General features: G+C 35.9%; 1 protein-coding gene across 1 annotated transcript in view; it reads left to right on the top strand.

Annotated features, from left to right (window-relative positions):
- Positions 1 to 24,533, top strand: part of LOC149571309 (protein CELLULOSE SYNTHASE INTERACTIVE 1-like) — a 90,191-nt gene that overhangs the window by 3,275 nt on the left and 62,383 nt on the right. The gene's annotated exons all lie outside the window — the stretch shown is intronic.

The following is a 24,533-nucleotide window of genomic DNA, read 5'->3' as shown; positions in this document are numbered from 1 at the left end:
AGCATATGGTGCAATTCTATCCGGCATAGAAAGTACCACCTTCCTATTAATACCTCGAGGATAAAACATATACAAGGAGGTGCAATGGGGTACTCATCTTCTTCCAACGACGAAGAATCATTGCTTCCACTTTACTGCATAAGGCTTGACATTCTATAGGATCACTCTCATGTGCTTCTATAGAATGTTTTACCTTCTCAACTATGGTGTCCATACCATCATACACATCTCCCAAGCAAGGTGTATCTGTATCGGTGAAGCGAAGTCATGATGGGCACGATGAAATCCAATACATATTGCACACGAGCCCACCAACTACTATCAAGACCAAAGCCCTAACCTTTAGGACTCTTTCTGTATTTGAAGCCTTCCACATACCCCACTAAGGACAAATGACCATTGGATCAAAGTATCTTGCACCTTGAGAAGTCGTCTCATAACAATAATATGAGATGCAAAACGGTTCTCAACAACCTAAGCAAGTTAACAATATGTCAATTGACAATAAAATTATAAATATTAATAAGGTTACAAATCCATAAAATAATAATTACAAAAACTTAATTTACCTTCAACAACACCAATTTTGAGTATGTTCTAAAAATGGGTTGTGACATGTTGTGGTTAGTCACAAACATTTGTATGTCCTCTCCCTCTTGGTATATTTGCTTCACTCAATCTATTTAAGTGTCAATCTGTTGCATGACCAAGTTGAGGGAGTCTATAGTGCATGGTGTCCAAAAAATATGGTTATACTGACCCTCAGTCAAAGTACCAGCTCCCCTGGAATTTTTGGCATTGTTTGTAACAACCTGGACCACATTCTCACTACCCACCATATCTATCGCCTCAATGCGAATATTAGAGATGAATTGTGAATCCTTCGCCTCCCCTTGACAATCAACTGCCTTTAGAAACATTGCCCCCTTGGGGGACATTGCAATCACATTAATTAATGGCCTGTTTCTTGTATCTTTCCAACCATCAGACACAATTATCACAACCAAAGTTTTCCAAGCATTTCTAATGGGTTAAAGTGCTTTCTCTATAGAAACTCTCTCTTTTTGCAAGAGTGTGGTATGCACCTTTTCATACCCAAGACTCGTGTAATCATTTGGTGCTTCTTTGATGGCTCTTACCATTTCCTTCCATTATGGTGATCTTACCAGGTTGAAAGGAAGGCCATTAGCACAGAGGCACCGTGTAATGGCTTCATCAACACAGTCTCTTGCCTCAATTTTAAATGCAGAGTGCAATGGGCCTCATTTCCGGGCTGATGCTATATTTTCTACTTCTTCCTCCTCTCCCGATAGAGGTACTTGCATGGATGGATGTTTGGAAGATACAATTGGTTCCATTTCAGCAGGTGGTTGCATTGTGTTCTTTTGTGCGGAAGGAGGTTGATAATAACTTTTTTTTTTGATCTTTTAACCAAATGATCAACAACTTCTTGTTCTTTTACAAACGAAACTATCTTTGCATCAAGCAACCCTTTCCCATCTGCACCTTTGCACATTCCAAAAGCTCTATTAGAAGGGCCCATGAAATGAAGTTTTACCCAGGAATAAGAGCTATTGAAAGGTTTTCTTTTGTTACTTTGACAATAATTACAACTCCAAATATAGAAGCCACCTCTTGAAACCCGTGATATTATTGTTGCATGTCTACATAGAGGAGACCCTAAATCAATTTTGAAATTATCCCCTCCTTGTCCTCCCACTTAACTATGTCCTTGCCCTCCCATTGAACTCTGACTATTGGTGGCAGTTATTCTTGCACAATACAATGTAGTTTCTTTCTATAATAAGAAATTAAATAAATTCAAATTAGTAAAAAAACTATTAATATCAAGCATGCAAGTAAAAAACAATGATACAAAACCATTCAAATAGATACTTAAACTTGTTTCTATATTTCTGAAATTAAAAAAAAAAAAACTTGAAAAATTTCTTCACAAACTTGAAAAAATTCATCAAAATCTCTAAAAAATTCATTGAAACACTCAAGAATGGGATAAAATGCTTACCTCTAAGTGTTCTAATAAACTTGTGGAAGCCAACTCTTGCCCTACGATGGCTCCTCTTCCAAAATAATCAAGTTGCTTTAAAAATGCCAAAATGAAAACCAAATAAGAAGAGCAAACCCAGCTGCAAACAAAATGATGATTGAATGTTGAAAAAAAAATGTTTTAAAAGTGCAAAAACGCACATGTTTTAAAGTTTTTTTTAAGTGCCATAACATTTTTTTTGGTTTTTCGAGGTGTCAACTTGTGGAGGCGACCGAAAGCGCCTAGATACCTTGTGGGTGTCGCTCAAATGCCACCCACAGGCATTCGGAAGCCTAAAGTAGGCTCCTGTTTGCATCCAGATGCCTGTGGGTGACATCCAGGCGGCACCCACAAGGGTTTCGTCTGTATTAGCACCTTCGTCCGCATCTGTCTCCATTTCCAGCTGCAACCAACAAGTATCGGTATCCTAGGGAATTATCATTCAAGGAACTAAATTCTTCCGTAACACAAATATTACAGCAAAACCAACTCTTAAACAAGTGGCTGCCATTTGGCTTTAAATGGGTATCTTTTCTTTTCGTCATGTAAGGATTTGGTCTTCAACGTGAACCCCAAAAATCATTTAAAAAAACGTTTTGGTACATTGAGTTTGGAAATAGGCCTATGCCATTGTTTTGGTGTAAACATGGCGCTATTAAATTAAGGGATATTGATTTTTTGTCTCTCTTCAATACGGTTTAGTGATGGAAAGTGCCATTGGCACTTGTTGTCACTTGTTGTGTGTTCATGTTTACTTAAACATGTTCATTATTCCACGCATCGACTTTGCGTAGAACTCTTTTCCACTTTGTTGTTTGTGGCTTTCAGACAAAATGGTGGAAAAGCTGATTAAATGTTTCTTGATTTTACTCTTTGCAAGTAATAAAATCTTTTGTGCTAAGGGCAAGTGAATTGATTAGGGTTGATGGCAAGGCAAAGTGATGTAGAGAAGAAAATGGTGCCATTGTGTATCCAATGGCTACATACTTGTATCAGACATTGTAGGAGGCTCAATTATAACAAATTTATAACAAAAATACCTTGCAAATACTCATTTTCTGGTGGCAAACATCGGGCATATGCCTTCCATGCTAGGTCTTAGGCTTTATGCTCCAACCACAAATATTGTCAATACAATGTACAACGTAAGGTGGGCCCCCCATTCCAAGGAAGAAATTGGGGCATTTTGTAATTAAAAAGGAAATCCATTCAAGTAGCAAAAGTACAAATGCTTCATACCAACATAATCAAGTTTGTTTGGGACTTCCCTAAGGAGCTTAGTTCATTGTAGGGAAGGTTTTTATGGAGAGATGTGGAGACAAACTCACATACTTGCTAGTTTCTTGGAACAAAGTCGCCGTAGTGACATGGGACCGAAATATAAAAAAACTGCATTTCTCACCAAATCATTGGCTATAAGAGTAACATTGCATCCACACATGATACCAGATTTAGTATTGGAGCCAAATTGTGAAAATGAAATACATAACAATGGGAGAATTTAAAATCTTTTTAATGTCATTTTGCTCTTTATCAGGTTTCTTACATGAATGAATGTTAGCAATCATATTTTTTCACACAATACAGAATATAACAAAACCCAACTTTATGCACGATAGTTGCAAATGTTTTATTGGCCTCACTCTTTCATTAAACAATTTCACCAAAGACATGGACTGTATGGGATAACATAAGCATGTTGAGTTTATGTATGATAGCTGAGTTTTGGGTTGGATTAAAGATAGAGCTAGAACATCATCCATGACTTAAGGAAGAATCCATAGTACAAGAGATATTGATAGATTACGTTGGAAGGAGACCAATCTTGTTGACTACTATCCCTTGCTTTGGATGAGGAGCATTAGATATATGCAAGATTACACTTGTCCATCATGAAATATCACAATGATTCAAGATTTGGAGGGTATCATGGTCAATTAAAATCTGGTTTAAAATGTGTGGAGGGATGAGAAGCACATGGATTTGTTTTGTTTGATATACATAGCCTATTCCAAAAATTGATGATTAGAATGGAATCTCAAAGTCGGAAGTTTCATTTTACGATGCTTCTTTTTGTTTGATTTTCAATCACTTACTCCTACAATGCTTGTTGGCACTTGGAATGTGGACTGAGATTTGTTGATTATTGACAATCACATGACCTCTTGTTCTTGATATGTTCAACTTAATAAATGGCCAAGGAATATAGTGAAATTTCAAATCATCAAGTTGATTCATGCTATGATGTGTCTATTTGTGTATTGTGAAGTATGTCTTGAATGCAACCAAAGAACATTTGTGTAGTGCCCCTACAACTATACTGGGTAAGTGATACCATGGAAACTAAGCGTGCCTATAAGAGGAAGGAGAAATATCTATGCCAATCAAAATATACTTTTGTGAAGTTAAAATCATAACCATTTTGATTATAAGGTAAATAGCGTGTTCAACAGTTGACCTTGTTTAATTATTCTTGGAAGAGTTCATAGTATGGGTATTGTGTCAAGGGTTTCTAATTGAGAGTTGGAGTTGGGAAATCATCAATGAGGTTGAATTTTTGAATTGGACTTCTTTGGGATTTTAAAATATGTTGAAAGATCAATTTGATTGATATTTGTGCAAGAATAGATCCCTATGGTCAATACCTATGGGTAAAGGTATTCATGGGACACATAATAGTACTCTTTGGTCATGATATGACCCCTCAAAATCCCTTCATAATGAGAGTGACGAGTTTCCAAGTTGATATGAAGGCTGAAGGATGGGTGGGGTGTCTAAGGCCATGCCACCCTCTTAAATGAGGAAAGGACTTTCATTTATGGTGGACAAATATATCTTACATCTCCCTACCTAAGCCTTGCAAGTTGAAAGTTTTTATATTGGGCTTGTAAAGAAAAAGATGGGAGTTACCCACTTCTCCATTTTATCGAAAACCCAAGGGAAGAGAAAATTTGAGAGAAGCAAGAAGTTAATTTACATGGGGATGGACGTGATGGATAGGTTGGGGAAGAGAGCATGGAATTAGAGAGAGAAGTTTTCCCTACACCTTCTAAATTTCTTATTTATTGTAATATTAAAGTACTATCACATTCTTCATCTTTTATTTGATAGGAACTCAAATATTATGTGGCATATTTGTAGTTATGTGATGTAGAAGTCATGCAAGAGTTGAATATTGGTCAAAGTTGGCCACTTTGTGAGATATGAAAAGACTCCATAAATTTGACATGGGTCTATATTAGTTATCTTGCTCAGGGGTATGCCTAGAGCCCCTAAGGCTTCATGATGCCACTATGGTAGGGGGGAGAGCAAGAATGGCTTTTATGTTTTTCCCTTTGTCTTGTATGCTTCTTTTGAGAAGAAATATTAGGAAATCTTTTTGGCTTTTGCGTTTTTCCCTTTGTCTTGTATGCTTCTTTTGAGAAGAAATATTAGGAAATCTATTATCCATAGTAATATGGGGACGCGTCCCCCCCCCTTTTTGCCCCATGCACCAGGGACTTGGGGACTCCGTTCCCCCGTCCTCAGTAGCACCACTAGATTCCACCACCTCCGTTGAGAATGGGGGGACGTCTTGGTGTTAACTATTTGCTGATTTGACTATTTATGCTCAATGTTCGATGTTCCAATTCAATGCAATGTTCAAGTATTTACTCTTTTACATCTTTATATGTTATATTTACAATATGTCTTTTCATAACTAGCATTTTAAGTACCATATGTATAGTATATACAACCTCCTTGGTCCCTCGTCGTCCCCCTGTCGACCCCAAATTAGGGCCCCTCTGTACCTCGTCCCGGAAACTTATCCCCTTGTTCCCCTGTCCCCCTGTCCCCCAAGGCGGTGTAACTATGCTATTTTCACATAAATGATTAAAGAGGATCAATATGCAATGAAGAGCAAGTGTTGTTTTGTATTTTTCTTTCCATTGGTAGAACTCAAATAAATTTTTTTGGAGCTATTTTGAGTTAGTTTGTGAGTAGTTTAAAAGATATATTAATATGTTTTTTTTTAATCAGTAAAAGGTCTCATGGTATATTGAAAGAAAAAAACTAAGTAGGATCTTATACTATGTATTGTCAGTGATTTATGTAAATTTCTAAATCTTTGTGTCAAGAGAAATCTTTGTAAAATCTATGTTTTTGTGATTAAAAGCAAGTCCTATCATATTGTTTTCTTTTTTCATGCCTCTAATGAAAGTTCTATGATCCTTTATATATATTGGTTTCAGTATATTTTATTAGTATCATTATGTAAGAGATGAGGAAGTTTCTTGTTCAGACAAATGATCTTTATTTCTTTTTTTCTCTCTTCTATATTGTTTATAAAAAAATCTTGAAAGTCACATTTATTTTCACTATGACAACGAATTTATTGGCTGTCAAGAGTTGTTATCAAAATGGGAATTCGCCTCACTATAAGGTCATTGAGTCATTTTATTATATCAGAAATGCACAATTGATTTATTGTAATACCTATGAGAATCTTGAAGATTCCATGAATAACAAGGAAATATTCAAACTGGTTCATCTCATTAAAATGAGAAGTACCAACAATGGTGTAAAGTTCTGCCACTAGTTGAGGTACCCACACTACTGAGTAGATAATTCGACCACGAGGAAGGGAGTGAAGAATGTCATATAAAGTTGTAAGAAAACATAACACTATTGTGTAAAAGTTTTAGCCATTCAAATACAAATCCTTAATTTTGTAGGATCAAGGGCTACTAGTTTTCGAGGCTCTAGAGAAGTAGGTACAGGAGCACAGTTAGATTCAGATGTCAAGCTAGCAGGCAGTCGGCTCTTTTAAGTGGGTAGTGGAAAACTATACTAATGTTGTGGGGAGGCGAGCAACTATGATTTATATCCAGAATGCCCCTGGAAAAATCCTTACATTTATAAAGCATTTGAATGATATGGTGGTCAAGGTTTATGGACTCAAGGCCTGAAGACAATAATTGGCCTTCCTTTATGTATGTAGCCATATTTGTAGAATCTGAAAACAGGGGCAAGACAGAGACCAAAATATACAAACAGATTTAACACAAGAAAACAGAGATTTTTACACAGGCCCAGCTTTGCTACAGCAGAGACCAATTCCTTTTTATTCCACACTAATTAATCTGATTTAAATTACATTCATTAATAAAGAATTTTTCAGAAATTTCTAGACTCTACAAGCTCTTTATGTGGAGCACATTTGTGGAAGAAGACTTGACTCAATGTTTTGTGTAATGTCCTCGTTTTTGGCAAGTCTATGCAGTTGATGGAGTTAGCTCATCATAGCGACCCTTGTGAGCTGACAAAGTGTTTTGGGGTTCCCAGTTGTGGATTTACTATTTTTAGTAAGTCTATTTTTGGCAATTGTTTTTTTTTTGGCAGTACAGTGGGTGGCTTTGGCAGTTGGTCGTCACCTGCACTAATAAAGTTAATAATTGCATGAGCTCTTATTTATTCAATAATTATCAGGTTGCATTATTATAATGATATTTATATGATTATAATAATGACAGTAAGAGATATTTCAAAAAAGTATGTTGGAAAGTTTCAAGTGTTGAGTTCTTTTGGGAAACTTCCACAATTTCTGAAGTGGAGGTTTTTAGGAAACTTTTGCCAACGAAAGATTATAAATGAGAGCGCATTTCATTGGGAAAAACATGCTTGGATATTTATTTGCTTTTGTTGCCTTTGTGGCTTTTTCTTGAGTTCTAATTTTGTTCCCTTGCTGAAGTATAAGGGTTTGAATTCTGGGTTGTGTATGCGATCCACAGATGATGTATTGTGGATAGTTTTCAGGAAATTATTCTGAGGAATTGTTTTGCAATTTTGCTGCTGAGGTAAAGCAAATTGCCTTGCTTCTCTAGTGTTCTTGTCTGTATCTGAGAAGTTTATTGGAGTTGGAGAATATAATCGTGCTGAGAGATTAAGGGGAGTTGAAATCATAATCTTGCTATCTATTGAGAGTTCTTTACTGAGAATTCTTGAGAAATTGCAGAGGCTGGAGTTGCTTACAGTTGACACTGAAGTTGACTGAAGATGAATCAATTGAACAATCTCCTGGAAGAGGTCAATTGGCTTGTGTAAGGCAGCAAATACCTGGAATACTAGCATCTGGGGCTGCTTACATTTCTGTTATCAGTCATATCTGCCCGTGTTAGAGTTTTCAGGGCCTGCATTTAATAATACTCGTCTGCATTACCAGTTTGAAGTCTAGCGATTGGAATTTCAGTGTTGCATCAGACCATAAGGAGGCTGCAACCATCTAACAGGGTCCTGCGTTCAAGTAAACAAGTCTACAAATTGGATTAGGAGATCTGCGTTCATTCCCAGATTGGCTGTGATTGCAAATAGAGAACCTGCACTTCATTGGATGTGGCTTGCGTTAATGTTCTGGAAGCTGCGATCAGAATTAAAGGCAGCACATGCCCTATTTTGCCTACTGTGACTGTCAAAGAAGTTCAACAGCAACCGTTCTAGGCTTGTTGGGAGAAATCAATCTTCAGCCTAGAACCTTGAGCTATCAAATCAAGCTACAGGTTCTAAAATAGTCAAATATAATCTGTCTTTATTTCAATGCATATAAGTTAATAAAATTACGTGATGTTTGAAATTCAATTCCAGAATTATGGTATTATTGTGAAGTTAAAAATCACAATGTGCAAGTTCAAATCTGTTGCATAGTGGTACGAATTATATGCTACAAATTCCATTATAGTTTTGATTCATTGTTGCATAACTAGAATAGCCAGAGCTGCTTGCCAAGTGTTCGATGAAATGCCAAACAGTCTTTAGTAAGGAAAATTGGAGTATGTCTTAGCTAGAACTGATTGGGGTTATTACATTTTGTGTGACCATAGATTTGTCCTCCAAGATGAAGTTTTTTTTCTAACTTGACAATAACTAGCACTGTTGTTTACACAAGAGACTGCTACAGCTAGGAATGAACATGGAGTTCTATGTATGCAATTTTCCTTAATTTATTTTATCCTAATTTTCTAATTTATTTCATGATGAACAATCAACTAGTTACAGCTACCGATCGGTGGAGATAATCTTGGATATGCATTTTGTTTAATCAGTTACAACTGCTGTATAACATTGCCTCTTATTTCATGAAGATCTGATTTCACATAACTGATTGTGAGGGAGAAATTAACTCCTTTTAACAATAATAATTTTTATTCTTCTGTTCTATGACAAAATCCAGACATTATCCTTGCAGACATTTACACTGGGAACAAAATATTTTGACAAAGTCAAGTCACTGGCTGTAGTTAAATCAATCTGAGAATGATAGTATCCTATCTTCATGATCACTACCTTTATTCATCTACTTCATGGATAGATTATGTCTGAGAATTTATAGCTACAAAATAATAATAAGAAAGACCCATTATCATGTCGCCCATTGTACATTAGAAGAAGAGACATGAAGTCTCCTTGTTTGGGCATCATTAAGTTCTGTATTGGTTCATCTGTAGCTGCTCATGTATGAAATATACAATGGAGTCTAGGACTGGAGTATATGTAGTATGTACTCTATCTATCAATAAATGTATATAACATCATTGTTGGCAGGAGTCGACAATGATTTGGCTGTGATATATTGTTTCAATCTCATCACATCTACGCCATAGATTATACTACTATTAAAATATATTCAAATGAAGACCTAATGTCCTATGAGAAGTTAATAAACTTCTACCATCTAGAAGGACCATTTATTCTTGGGCAGAGATGAGATGTTTCCTGGCATGCTTTATTGATATGATGCTTACCACTCTCAGTACTTTACTTTTCAAGCCTTACAGGTTTATGTAAAGTTTCTGCAAATTTATGTGATCAGACTTTGATAGTAACTTCTATGTTGTTTGCTGTTCTTGATCTTCCTTCTATCTGACTTGAAAAGAGATGTTAATATCAATTGTTATTCTGAAATGTATTTGTCTCAGCAAGTATTCGAGTATAGGCAGAATTGCTTAAAGGAGCAGACTTATTCTTCTCGTGTGTTCTTTAACTACAACCACACCTTGTATAAATATCTTAACCAAAGGGTATGTCCCTTGAAGGGACATGACCCTATCTAGGTCAGCCCAATCACTGCATTCTCATAATCGGCGCCCAAGGAGATATTGTGTTAGCAAACAAGTATAACTAAAATTAGTTAAGGTAAATGCTAACACACAATCATCTAGGAAATCGCTGATCATGCCTAGTCAAGGAGCAATGTATTTATAAGCCATCATAAGGTATTATATGAAAGATAAGGTCTGGATCTGCACAGTTAGATCTGTATGATGATCAAAGTTATAGTTTTAACACTCCTTGACTTGATAATCATACAGAGAGATAACATATCTAGCATCATCAATTTCGATGAATAAGCATAGAATGATACTCTATATCTATCTGAATCTTCTTAGCTTGTGGTATCATTGAACACATGATACTATGTCATATTACCATACCTATGTTATGACTTATCACTGATACTAGTGATAACAAAATTGCATGGAATGCAACACACAGGATAAAATCTGAAGAATGATTAAATTCTTCATTTATCCAAGTTGTAACTCATAGGTACTGGCAATCCTATATCACAACACGATCCTGTGTTAAGATCTACCAAAACACAGGGTAAAGTCTGAAGAATAAATTCTTCCTTTACCCAAGTTGTGACTCATAGGCATAGAAATGTCTATGCCACAAATGATCTTGAACTCATCTAGATCTGACGGTAGTTTTCTACTGTTCAACACATTATCTAAGAGATCGTCATCTCTCATTATGTCTTTTATGCAAGTGTTCATTATCTTAGAGATCGTCCCCTCTTAAATAATGAATACAAATGGCGGAGCCCATAACAATCAATTAGCCTGATAATAAAATTATTTTGTTAATAATTTAAAGAATACAAAGTTTTGATAATTCAACCATACCAAGTCTTTTCCTGAAGTGATCTATCTTCACTCGAGAGAGAGGTTTGGTAAGAATATCTGCTGTCTGATCTACAGTACAAATGTATTCTAATTTTATAGTATTCCTGTCTAGCATATCTCTAACGTAATGGTAAGGAATTTCAATATGCTTGGACCTGTCATGAAAAACTGGATTCACAGAAAGCTTGATGGAACTCTGATTATCACAATGAATAATCATAGTATTCATGGCTAGACCAAATAGTCCCACAAGTAACTTTCTAAGCCAAACTGCTTCCCAAGGGGCCATTGCTACAGCGATCTATTCGGCTTTTGTGGAACTTTGTGTTATTGAGGGCTGCTTTTTGCATATCCATGATATCATCGCTAAGCCTAAATTGAAGCAACATCTTAAAGTGCTTTTCTGTCAGCAACACTTCCAGCCCAATTTGAGTTTGTGTATCCATGTAGACCCAATTCAACTTTCTCATACTTGAGCCCAAGGTTAAGAGTGCCTTGTAAGTATCTCATGATGTGTTTGACTGCAACTAGGTGAATCTCCTGTGGCTTGCACATAAACTGACTTAAGGCATTAACAACATAGCAAATATCAGGTCTTGTATTTACCAAATACATAAGAGACCCAATCATCTGTCTGTAAAGAGTAGAATCTATGAAAGGTGATTGTGTTGTTGCTTCCTTAAATTTATGTAGATTAGTCTTCATGGGAGAAGACATAGGCCTACAGTTCCACATTCCAAATCTCTTCAAGATATCTAATGTATAATTTCCTTGATTGAGTATGATGCTGTCAGAATTCTGCCATACTTCCAATCCTAGGAAGTAATGAAGGAGTCCTAAATCTTTCATCTCAAATTCTCTAATTAGATCTTTCTTGCATTGATCTACGAGATGATCATCACTTGTTATTAGTAAATCATCAACATACAGTATCAAAATTACTATATCATCTTTATCCCTTTTATAATATAGATCTGGATTAGCTTCATTCCTAGAGAACCCTAAGCTAGTGAGATACTTATCAATTTTTTCATACCATGCCCTTGGAGCCTGTTTAAGTCCATAGAGAGCTTTCTTGAGCCTGAAACAAAAACTTTAGGGTTATGAGTTTCAAATCTTTCAGGTTGCTCCAAATATACCTCTTTTGTAATCTTTCCATTTTGAAATGCTATTTTTACATCCATCTGATGTACTTTCCATCCCTTCAATTCTGCAATAGCTAGGACTGTTCTTATAGAGGTGTATCTAGCAACAGGAGGAAAGGTTTCTTCATAATCAATCCCCTCTTTTTGAGAAAATCCCTTGGCTATGAATTTGACATTATATTTTTCAATGCTACTATTAGTAGCATGCTTGATTTTAAATATCCACTTGGAAGAAACAACAAATTTTCCTTTAGGTCTTGGAACAATTTCGGAAACATCATTCTTCATAATGGAGTGGTATTCTTCCGTCATGGCATCCTTCTAAGTTGTATGTTTAATAGCATTTGAAACATTGGTTGGTTCTGATTTAGACAAATCACTCATGTTTGCTGCATAACTAGAAAATCTTTTGGGTCTTTTGCTTTCTCTGGAGGTTCCAAATGGTGCAACAAAGTCTTGTGCTTCCTCTACTATCTTAATGGCCCAAAGTGGTCTTTTCTTAGAATTTTGAGTTTCTTCAAGATTGAGATTTTGAATTTCATCTTCAATTTCTTCAATGTTCTCTCTTTGAGACTCAGATTCAGTATTTTCTTCAGAACTAGGTAAGGGAGAAGGATCTCCAGAACTTAGGGCTCTTTTGAATGCTAAATCTTTTTCAAAAATTACATCCCTACTAAGTTCAGTATTTTTCTGACTAGGTATGAAAATCCTATATGCTTTAGATGTTTCACTATACCCTACAAAAATACCTTTCCTTTCGGAGGGTTCTAACTTAGTTCTCTTTTCTTTTGGAACGTGTATATATACTAGGCACCCAAAAATCCTAAGATGACTTATATTAGGTTTAACCTTAGTAAAGACTTCTTCAAGAGTTTTATCTCTAAGGTAGGAGTAAGGACTTCAGTTTTGAATATAGACGCCAGTACAAGAGGCTTTTGTCAAAGATAATATTCTAGATTTTGATCAAATATCATAGCTCTTGCAACTTCTATAATTGTCCTATTCTTTCTTTCTACTACATCGTTTTGTTGTGGGTTATAAGGAACGGTATACTCCTTAATTCTTGTTTCTTTACAAAATCCTATAAACAAATTTGAGGCATATTCCCCTCCATCATTAGTCTTGAGAGTTTTAATTTTATGTCTTGATAAGTTTTTAGTTAACATTTCAAATTCTTTAAATCTCTTAAGGATTTCTCTTGATTCTTTACATTTTAAGAAGTAAATCCAAGTTTTCCTAGAAAAGTCATCTATAAAAAGTATATAATACCATAATCCTCCAAGAGAAGGAACAGACGTAGGTCCACATAAATCTGAGTGGATTAATTCCAAAACATTGTTAGTTTTTCAGATTTTGTACCTTCCAGATATTATACTAAAAACCCTTGATACGAACTTGCAAATTTAAAACCAAGAAGAAAACCAACATTTGATATAAATTCTAGGACTTTAATCCATTTTGTAAGCAACAGATTTGCATAAAAGAAAACTCAAGAAGGTTTGTTTATTTCCTCCAATATTCAAAAATACATAAATAAACCAGTAATTAATCACCAATGGTTACTAAATAACGTTACTGTATTATACAACAACAATACAATAACATGCAACTATCTAAAAGAACCAATCTTATAAACATAATTTACAGTTAGATTGGCAAATGCAGATAAAACTTGTAAGAAGGCTAGGTTTGCGCCCAACCTCTAAAGCTTCATTAAGGGTTTGCGTCCTCGAAGAAATAACCAACAACTGTTTCTAGCTCCTAGATTAATATTTGTTTTAAATGTTATATCTTCATATTTTCTCATGTGGAGCTTGTTGTAACTTTATCACGTTTCCCAATGTGATGCACGTTCTTTCAAGCAATGTGGGATAAATCACCTTTTTGTCCTTTAGTCACTTAAGTGAACATAGTACCTTTTTAAAATAAAGTGACAAGTTAAATGACTTTAAAAGTCACTTAGCTAGTAAACCATATAATCATCAGGCATTAAAATAACTGACCAAACAAACTCGGGTAAGCACGTGCAATAACTCGTTGGAAAGCTCTCAGTGAGACACTTCCAAACTAACATTGAGATATCAAGAATACTGAGCTCTGTTTACTTACTAAAAATAGTAAGCATCCAAACAACTAGCCAAAAATTGCTCTGATGGGTTTGAAACTGGAAATGTCTTGGTCAAATCTCGAATGAAACTCGTAAAGAACCTTTTCGCCCCCGAAACCTAGGCGAAGTGAGCTGGCAACACTGAATTATAATGTCTCAAAAAAAGGGGATATTACAAAGCCTCCCTTCTCAAAGATTGCTTGCCCTCAAGCAATCCGCTCATACTTGCAGAAATCAAATGCTAGGATCCCATACTAGTAATCCGCTCATACTTGCAGAAATCAAATGCTAGGATCCCATACTCGCCTCGAGAATGAGGTTCTACTCCTCGGCTGATGTATCCCGGCATGCATCTTCTCAAACTCAGAATGGTGAAACAATACAATAGGAATCAATGTGCCAAATAACTGAATGTCAGGATCCCACGTCTCACCATAAAGGGACACCAACTGCCATGTGCTGCTGCCTTGAGTGCCACTACTCTCAGTCAGAATGAATGCCTCACTCCATGAGTGACCCTACGAGTCTCTACTGTCAAGTGATGATGGGAGCTCGGCAATATACCAATATCCACCCCAAGATGATAGCAACCAAACTCTCCTCCTAGCTCCCCAACCAAAGGCAATACCTAGGGATGCTCCACTTAAATCCCAAGTGAGGACCCGTACGTTGTCTAAGATACCATTGACCAATTCCTGTAATACCTGCACCATTGTACCACTGTACCATTCCTATAATATCTGTTCCAATGTCAATGATAGATCCGGCCAATCTGACTCCACTGCCATATCACTCTGGTGTAAGAGTAGTCCTAATCTCTGGAACTCTGATATGTCAGAAAGTTGAAACACACAAATCATAGTCATGTGTCTGTGTAGCAGCACAACATAATCCGCTAGATGTAAGATATTATTAACACCTGGATCCCCAACTTCCCAAACAATAGGATCTTGGGTAAATGAAAGAGTGGTTGGTGAATCACCAACATCATAAGTGCTAACATTGCCTTCAATAACTTGCTGAAATAAAAATGTAGACACCTCATGTGGAATGTAGGTTAATGTGTGATCTCTCCACTCACCTGCAAATAACTCGTTGACCCTGGAAGGCCAAATAGAATCAGCGAATATATTACCAACATACACAGGCAAATCACTGATAGGGGAAATATACCAACAAGAAAAAATCACCAATCAACAAGTAAGCCGTGACCATCTCATAAGAGCTAGGTGATAAAACTCTGGGCAAGTTGAAGGTTCCTTTAGAGCATGCTAAGGATAAATTTGAACTTCCTATTCCACCATAAGTACTCTCGCTTATGTCAAAGTCTTTATAAAAGGATGGTTCACCATTAGCTGAAAACTCTAAATTATCTTCACTTGTTGTATTACTAACCATGTCCTCCCGTGAAAATGTACAACTGCTGTCACAAAAATCAGAAATTTCAGTCTTATCAACTTGCTGATTCATAAATTTTTTCTCACCATAGATAGTCTCAAACAGAAAATACGTGATTGAATCACATTGCTTGCCTTCACATCTACCCACTTTATGAATTCCTTCAATGATTTGTGTGATTTCTTATGCCCTTGAACCACTGTCATCTTCTTCATAAGTGGCTGCCCCCCTTGTTTGATTTTCAGCTCTGTGGATGGAATAATGTGTTAAGCTCAATTGAAGACATAGCTCATCAAACTCACTTTCCTTGTCCCTTCCAAATTTTATTGCTAGATCTCTATCCATTAATAGTTGCAAGTACTCATATTTTATCATTTTCAAAGTTTCAAAAATAGTATGTAAAAGAGGACTTGTGATACCGCAAACATTCCCATGCCTCTCTTCTATCACAATCTTCCACATGAGATCCTCAATCAAATTGGAAGAATCATCCAACCTCGTCAACACTTGGACAATCTTGTCCTCTTTGACCAAAAGCATATCCAATAAGTCAAGGAGTGATAATGGTTTTTGACCATCTCCTTCAAACACAAATGGGCTGTTCTCCATAGAGTTATCTGATTTTTCATCACCTGGGAGAACAACATTTTCAGATATATCCTCTAACTCGATGTGTGCTAGATCATCTATCCTGCCAACATTGCAGTCCATTTTCTCCTCCTCAAAACTTAACATAATTGCCAGCCCGGTATCATAAAATTCATCCAAGTTAATTTCCATGTCACCAAAAAAGATGCTGGAGTTGCGAACATTGGTGGTTTGGTCAACTGTACTACATGGGCCATTAACCTGCTTATTAGAAGGACTAGTGTAAACAGCTCCATAAGATACTTTTGTCTCCCAATTACCTGTTAGTATACTTGTGTCATTATTAGTGCTACTATCAGATTGATTGTTATCTTCCCTATGCAAATCTCTGTAATTGTCCTCTGCAAGGAGATCTCGAGCCAAATCATAGCACTTGTTTCTTATCATATCTGTCTTGTTTTGCAGCTCTAGCTGAAAGTCAACATATTCCATGAAAGACAATTTTTTTCGAATTTGTGGAGGGAATTTGTTGTATTCATCATATATGTGCACTATTTTAGTCCTCATATCGGATTGGAAATTTTGGCCTAACTGCTGTTGCGACTTAACAATGTCTTTCTTGACCTTTTTGTAGCCATATATTTTCCCCATTTGCAATTTTGTCTAGCTGATGTTAACTACAGCCCAAACACAGGAATGAACTGGACTGATTAAGGATTGAAAGAACCCTCAAACTACTTAATCTTAGCTTCAATTGGTGACCAATGAAAGTAAATTTGCTTACAATAGAGGTCTCTGCAATACGTACCAGCATCCACGATCAACCCACAGTGAACCTGTTTAACTGATGGATTTCTCATCCTCCCAACATTACAACACTATATTTTCCCCTAGTATTAACGTTTGCGGTTGAGATCTTTAGTTCTCTGTTCTGTAGTAGCCCAAAATTCCTAAGTACCACCCACCAATTGTCTCTAGCACTAGAATGGTGTTACTCAACTTAGAGCTTGATTGCGACAATAATTTTTCAGTCTAACTCCTCATGATTGGTTGCCCCTGTGAATAAATTATTCTCCAACTCATTGGCACTTAATTCATCATAAGCATCATCACTGGAATCAGATATAGGATCATCACCAACAGTTGATTTCAGAACAGCCGCATCACTATTATCCTATAACATCCCCTTTGAACAGGTAAGAAATAGGTACTCTAATGTCCTTGTGAGGTTTGCTTTGCTATTAGAAAGCTGAAAATATGTCTAGGATTGAATCTTTAGTGGCTCCTTGAGATTGTATGCACCCTTCAACACATGAGTTGCTCATGTACCCCTTTCAACGCATGAGTTGCCTTTGCATTTTTTTTTTTGATGCCAGCTTTGAATAGATATCGTAATTTTTTTTTCTCTAAACTGATATTGACAAATCAGAACTCCCTTAAATACAGAATGAACATAAAACAGAGCCAACGTCTCTTATAAAAATTTCTAAACTGATAACAAAATTACATTCTAGGATTGCGATATTAAATATGACTAGTTAAGCCATTTCGATGGTGGAAGGAGATGGCAAACCCGTGTATTCTCTAAGTGTGCTGATGGTGGTAAGGATCGACAATGGAGTGAAGACCTATCACTAATGGACCCTACCATAATCCATTGCCCTGTGAGAACTATATAGTCAAGAAATATGATTTATTGGCGGCTTGGCCCCTCCTTACTACTTCCAGGTCTCACGTCCAAACTTCCAAGAGTGACTGTGCTCTAACACCAGTTGACTGAGTTATAAACCTGTGACTAGCAATCTGGCTTCTCCTCATGACTTCTTTGATATGCGGTTAGAAGAGGGTGTGATACCATGTGGGGCATGGGAAGTGCACACGCTACTACTGTGTGTGGCCTGGTCTGCCGTGACCCTTCTCTTGGGTATGGTTAAAGCCCTCGTTGCTGCTGAAGATAACACCCGAAGTCTCCAATATTGTTGCGGCCCTCCAATGCTCTTCCACTGTAGTTTGCGGGACCCAAAACCACCACAGCCCGTGGGACAAAGACCAGTATGCGGTCCACGTGTCAACTCTTCCTGCAACTCTTTCCAATGCTAGAATAGGTATCCGCTATGTGAGGGAAATGCCCACGTACACGACTCTATTAGTAGACTGGGATGGTGACCTTCCTACCTGTATATTCGTTGTTCTCTTTTCTGTATTACGTGGGTGCCTTCACGTCCTTCTGCCCTTGTGGATAACTCGTAAGCCAAGACCCGACTTCATGAATATCAAATATTGGTCGATAGGAGAAACCCGATGCCTGGCAATGGATTCACAAGAGTTTCTACGTGCTGGTAAATGCTGTGCAAATATGTCCAGTCGCGTGACAGAGCACCTTCGGATATGGTCACCAGTTGGTCCCAACTCCACCAAAATCTCAGTCGATCACACTCCAAACAATGCCAAACCAAACAATTGTCCTGCCGTTTATTCAAAAACTCAACTCCACAGCCTTAATCTACTCACACTAGCTGTAACTCCAACTGACTTCTACCTGCGGCTAACCTTTCTGCTACCTTGTGTATAAAAGTTTTCAACATCCACGTCTTTCCTTGCATATGATGCTGGATAGAAAACACCTTCCTGTATGTTGCCAGTATTGCTACTCCAATTTGCGTTAGCTTATGCTTCCTTCAAAAAAAGTAGTTCTGTATCTATCTACTGTCTTCCCTTGCACCAGTTCAACAACTTGACCCCCTTTTTCTATTTCGTAGACCAACACTATCATTTACTTCATAAAAAAAAAAACCAAGTACTTACTTTAGTTTGCCAATTTCTGCCCTCTATAAATGCAATACTGAAAGTAGGAAGATTGGGATGACGTCCAACTTCCTTGTATCATCAGACTTGAGGGGTTTTGTCCTCACAGTCCCAAAAAAACCAGTCACATTGAAGCAACCAAAATCAAAATGTTTGTAGATTTTATAAATTCTTCTATGTTGCATGATTCCACAGGATGGCGGGATTCTTGGTTCTAATACCACTGTAATATCCCCTTATGGATATTATGCTAAAAACCCTTGATATGAACTTGCAGATTTAAAACCGAAAAGAAAACCAACATTTGATATAAATTCCAGGACTTTAATCCATTTTGTAACTAGCAGATTTGCATAAAAGAAAACTCAGGAAGGTTTGTTTATTTCCTCCAATATTAAGAAATACATAAATAAACCAGTAGTTAATCACCAATGATTACCAAATAACGTTACGATATTATACAATAGCAATACAATAACATGCAACTATCCAAAAGAACCAATCTTATAAACAAAATTTATAGTCAGATTGGCAAATGCAGATAAAACCTGTAAGAATGCTAGGTTTGCGTCCAACCTCCAAAGCTTCTTCAAGGGTTTGCGTCCTCAAAGAAATAACCAGCAATTGTTTTCAGCTCCCAGATTAATATTTGTTTTAAATGTTATATCTTCATATTTTCCCATGTGGAGCTTGTTGTACCTTTATCATGTTTCCCAATGTGATGCACATTCTTTCAAGCAATGTGGGATAAATCATCTTTTTGTTCTTTAGTCACTTAAGTGAACATAGTACCTTTTTAAAATAAAGTGACAAGTTAAATGACTTTAAAAGGCACTTAGCTAGTAAACCAGATAATCGTCAGACATTAAAATAACTAACCAAACGAACTTGGATAAGAACGTGCAATAGCTCATTGGAAAGCTCTCGACAAGACGCTTTCAAACCAACATTGAGATATCAAGAATACTGAGCTCTGTTTACTTACTAAAAATATTAAGCATCTGGACAACCTGCCAAAAACTGCTCTGATGGGTTTGAAACTGGAAATGTCTAGGTCAAATCTCGAATGGAAACCCGTAAAGAACCTTCTCGCCCCGAAACCTAGGCGAAGTGAGCCGGCAACACTAAATTATAATGTCCCAGAAAAATGGGATATTACATTTTTCTAGTGCTATCATAAAATGGACTTTTGGTGTTCTTACCTAGAGCACATCCTTTGCATATGCTTGAATGGTCTTTATTTAACTTAGGTAAACTAGTAACCATCTTTTCCATAGTCGATAAGGTTTTGAAATTTAGATGTCCTAACCTTATGTGCCATATTTCGTTTATATCAGCAACTTCATAAATTAAGGCTTGAATGGGTCAACTAGGTTCTGAATTTAATTCATACAAGTACCTCTTTCTTTGACAAATCGATTTTGCTTTCTTAAATGAGGAGTTCTTAGCCCAGGTCATTACTTTACCATCTATGAATGCAACATTATGTCCATCTTCAAGTGCTGTAACTGAGATTAGATTCCTTTTAATTCCTGGTACATAGAGTACTCCTTTGAGATGTAGAGAACTACCCGAATTTAGTTTCAAGGTGCAATTTCCAATTCCTTTGATGGAATGTGCTGAATTATCGCCAATGGTGACTTTGCCATTAACTTTTTCTAATATAGACTCTAATGCTTTTTTGTATTCTGTAATATGTTGAGATGATCCACTATCAATCACCCATGCCTTACTTGAGACTTCATTTAATAGAGCTGAATAGAATACACGATTCTTAGGATCATAGTTATCTTCTTTCCTAGTGATGTTTGTATAGTTTACTTGTTGCTTAGAATTCTCAGGGCAATTAGATCTATAGTGTCCAAATTTTTTGCATATGAAGCATTTTGTTTTGGATAGATCTTTCTTAGGTTTGTCATTCTTTTGATTACGCTTTTTTTTTTTTGAAGTGTGTTACATCCCAATTTTTGACCTAATTTAGAATAAAGCCGTTGAGGTTCACATGAAGTCAATTGGTAGTTCAATTCGTTATAATCTGGCAAAAAGGTAAGATAGTTAAACATTATGACTTCAAGTGAAGATAATATGTTAGATGATCATTAATCACTAATTCATGGAATTGAGATGAATGTTAATCGTTATGAATATTTATGATTAAATAATTACAGGAGAATTTCCTTGCAGGAAACACGTCGAAGGGGTGGAAGCATTGTTAGAAAAGAATTAGGTAGGAGCATCACCATCACTGAGCAGATGGGTAGAAGACCTAGTGACTTGGAACATAATACATCTGTGGGACCCACATGAGCTATTTAATAAATAATTTAATTAAAATATAAAACGTATCTTAAAGGATTTTAATTTATCTTTCGTCATATTATTTTTAATAATAATTTATATTTAATAAATAAAATGATTTGGCACCATTATAATTTAATAATTAATAAGTAATGTTACAAATAAGATTATAATAATGTTTGAATTATAATAATTGTATTATTATAATTTTCGAATTTTAATCTTCCAATTCTATTCTCTTATTTTTATTATTCTTGCTTTTAATTTTTTTAGGCATGTTCAATTGAATTTATGTTTTGAATTCATATAGACTTCTTGGGAATTCGAATAGATTCTTGATTGCAAGAAATCGTAAAGTCAAGCTCTTCTTTTTATAGAGTCTCATATCGTATTAAAACCCAATCTTTCTCCATTCTTATTTCCATTACGGTCTCCTTGCTATCGAAGGTTCTCAAGATAACTGAGAACGATATTGGATTTTATTACTGCTCTTTCATCTGTCTCCAGTCACTTCATATCTGAATGATATTGGAATATATTACTGCTCTTTCATCCGTTTCCAGTCACTTCATCTCTGGCAGCGGTTTTCAGAATAGATGTCTTCTATCAATAACAGAGCAGCCGAACTGTGTTAGAGGTGTCACGTAAGACCATGAAATTCCTTGTGTTTTTCCTTATGCTAAGTGTGTAGTAATGTCTGCAGAACACCATTTATTATTTAAAGGTTTCCTTCCATATTTCATTACATATCTTAACGACAGTCATATTCCTTTGTGCCATTAATACATAGGAACCGTAGCTTGCTGCACATATGTATATATTTTGGATTGTATTCAAGAGCTAATTAACAGATTGAAATCATGAAATCTGCATAATGATGTTTTTACTCCACCCTGAAAGATTACCAATTTTGTATAACCATTTATCTCAGAATTAAAATACATTTTCTTTTATTTTTCTTTTACAAGATGATAACAAGAAATCAGAATACCAATGCATTCACCAGGCAATGATGTCATCATAGGTGAAGAAGGTGTAAAACAATGCTATGAATAAATTGAAAAAAAATGTTCCATCTCTTTTCTTTTCTGATTTCGTATTCATCCATAGTTGGCTAGGCATAGTAGTTAGTGATTAATATATAATACTAGTTGTTGGTTTTCTGAAGTGCATCGGAAATCATTAATCGAGTAACATTGAGAATACATCATTTATAAATTCAAATGGTAGTTGTTTAAAAACTTGATTGATTTTATAAATCAACATGCTTCTCTGAACAATCCAGAATAATATTAACACCAAGGAATTCACCGGCAGAGAAGCCATGAAATGGTGAAGAGGTGGAGATAATCTGCAAGAACACGGAAGAGAATTCAGTTATGATTAAATTAAGTAATTAAGCATTCGATTTTTGAAATCTTTAAAGAACATAATTTATGTAAAAACACAGAATGTGAAATGATGATTGTATGTAATCTTCTTGAATAATTGATAGAGTTGTCTGCTCTGAGAATTCCGAATACCTCGGGCTCACCCGACTGTGTAGCCAAGAAGATGGGTGATGAAGTGTGAGAAAGGAATCATCAATAATATGAATCAGTGTCAATTATGACATTTCAATATTTATTAGTTAATATGAATTAATTAATAGCTCATGCATATTCCTGTTATTGTGATCTGCTACCAAGTCGTATGGTGAGTTTATTACCAGGAAGCCCAGTGGATGGCAAGATGACCCCTATTTGTTCCAGGTAGGGAGGGCCTTTCTCGTTAGAGATTGTGAGGGGATAAGATTTGGTCTGAGGTTGGGTGGTTAAGCCCCTGGCAATATTTCACCTCTCCTCAAGATGTTAGTCGTGTGTTAGACGGAGATAAGTTATGTAGTCAATTGTTATTGGAAACAGGTTTTATCACTTTTAGTTATGAGGAGGTAAGATTAAATTGAGTTATTTCATTGTTACCGTTATTTTACACCTAGATGCAAGAAATAGATTCGTGGATTGTTCTTCATTTATATGAATATCGAATATAAGTATATTTCTAATCTTGAGTTACTATCATAGTTAAGCAATTGGAAGGAAAGGAACTTGAAGCCCTAAATTGATTGAGTGATGATTGGAACCCTAAGTGATACATTGGGCTCAAAAGCTCTAATTGAATCCATGGTAGCGGAAGCCCTGATTGAATCAGTAGTATCAGAAGCCCTAATAGAATCTGTGGTAGCGGAAGCCCTAATTGAATTAGTGGTATCAGAAGTCCTAAGTGAATTAGTGGTATCAGAAGCCCTAATTGAATCTGTAGTATTAGAAGTCCTAAGTGACATAACGATATCAAAAGCCCTAAATGAACCAATGGTAAATGATGCCCTAAATGATAAAGTGGTATGTGATGCCCTAATTTTAAATATAGTGGTATTTAATTGTAATTATCACTTGATTTTGAGATAGCGATTTTTTTAAGATGATAGTTGTCATGTGAAATTGTTAAAGTGTATTTGTGGACTAACTCGGGTAGTTGCAGAAGCATCCCTAGTTTGATTTCTATCTCAGTTTTCCAAGGTATGTGATTTTCAATTTCTGTAGTAATTTCATTTGATGGTACTTCTAGTTTTTAGTCAATAAATTTTGTCTAACTAATTTTAACGGAAAATCTTATTAACATGAACATGAAAGATATAACTGTCTTCCTATGAAACAAACTAATAACTATATTCTTTGAGTACGTTAGATGTTAATTTAGACCCGGAAAAACTGGATGTTACAAAGTGCTTCTTCTTACCTTTATAGGAATTTGTGTTGAGAACTTGAAGTTCTTCATCTTCAGTTTTCAACTTTCCCCCTTAAGTTTTTTAGATTCTTCCTTAAGACAATCTCCTTTAAGTCTATTGAAGTCAGGAAGATTGTCTTTAGCACTTATTCCTTGTGCAAACGTTTCCCATGAATCTGGTAACCCATCTATAGCCATCAGTGTTAGTTCCTTATCATCAATTATGGTTCTTATACTTGCAAGTTCATCTCTTAGATTGGCAACCCTTAGGAAGTAAGAATTCATCGATTCTCCCTTCTTTATTTGTATATGATTTAGTTGCCTTTTAGTGCGAGGACTCTAGTTGCATTGTTGACCTCATATGCATTTAATAATGCATTCATTATATGAAATGCTGTTTGATGTTTTGTTGGCATGAGTACTATTTCATTTTTCAC

This window comes from Cupressus sempervirens, chromosome 2 (assembly GCF_028749045.1).
Source record: "Cupressus sempervirens isolate cs-2001-9-10 chromosome 2, ASM2874904v1, whole genome shotgun sequence".
Lineage (NCBI taxonomy): Eukaryota > Viridiplantae > Streptophyta > Pinopsida > Cupressales > Cupressaceae > Cupressus > Cupressus sempervirens.
The sequence above is the reverse complement of the archived record's forward strand: the minus strand, read 5'-3'. Positions and strand labels throughout refer to the sequence as shown.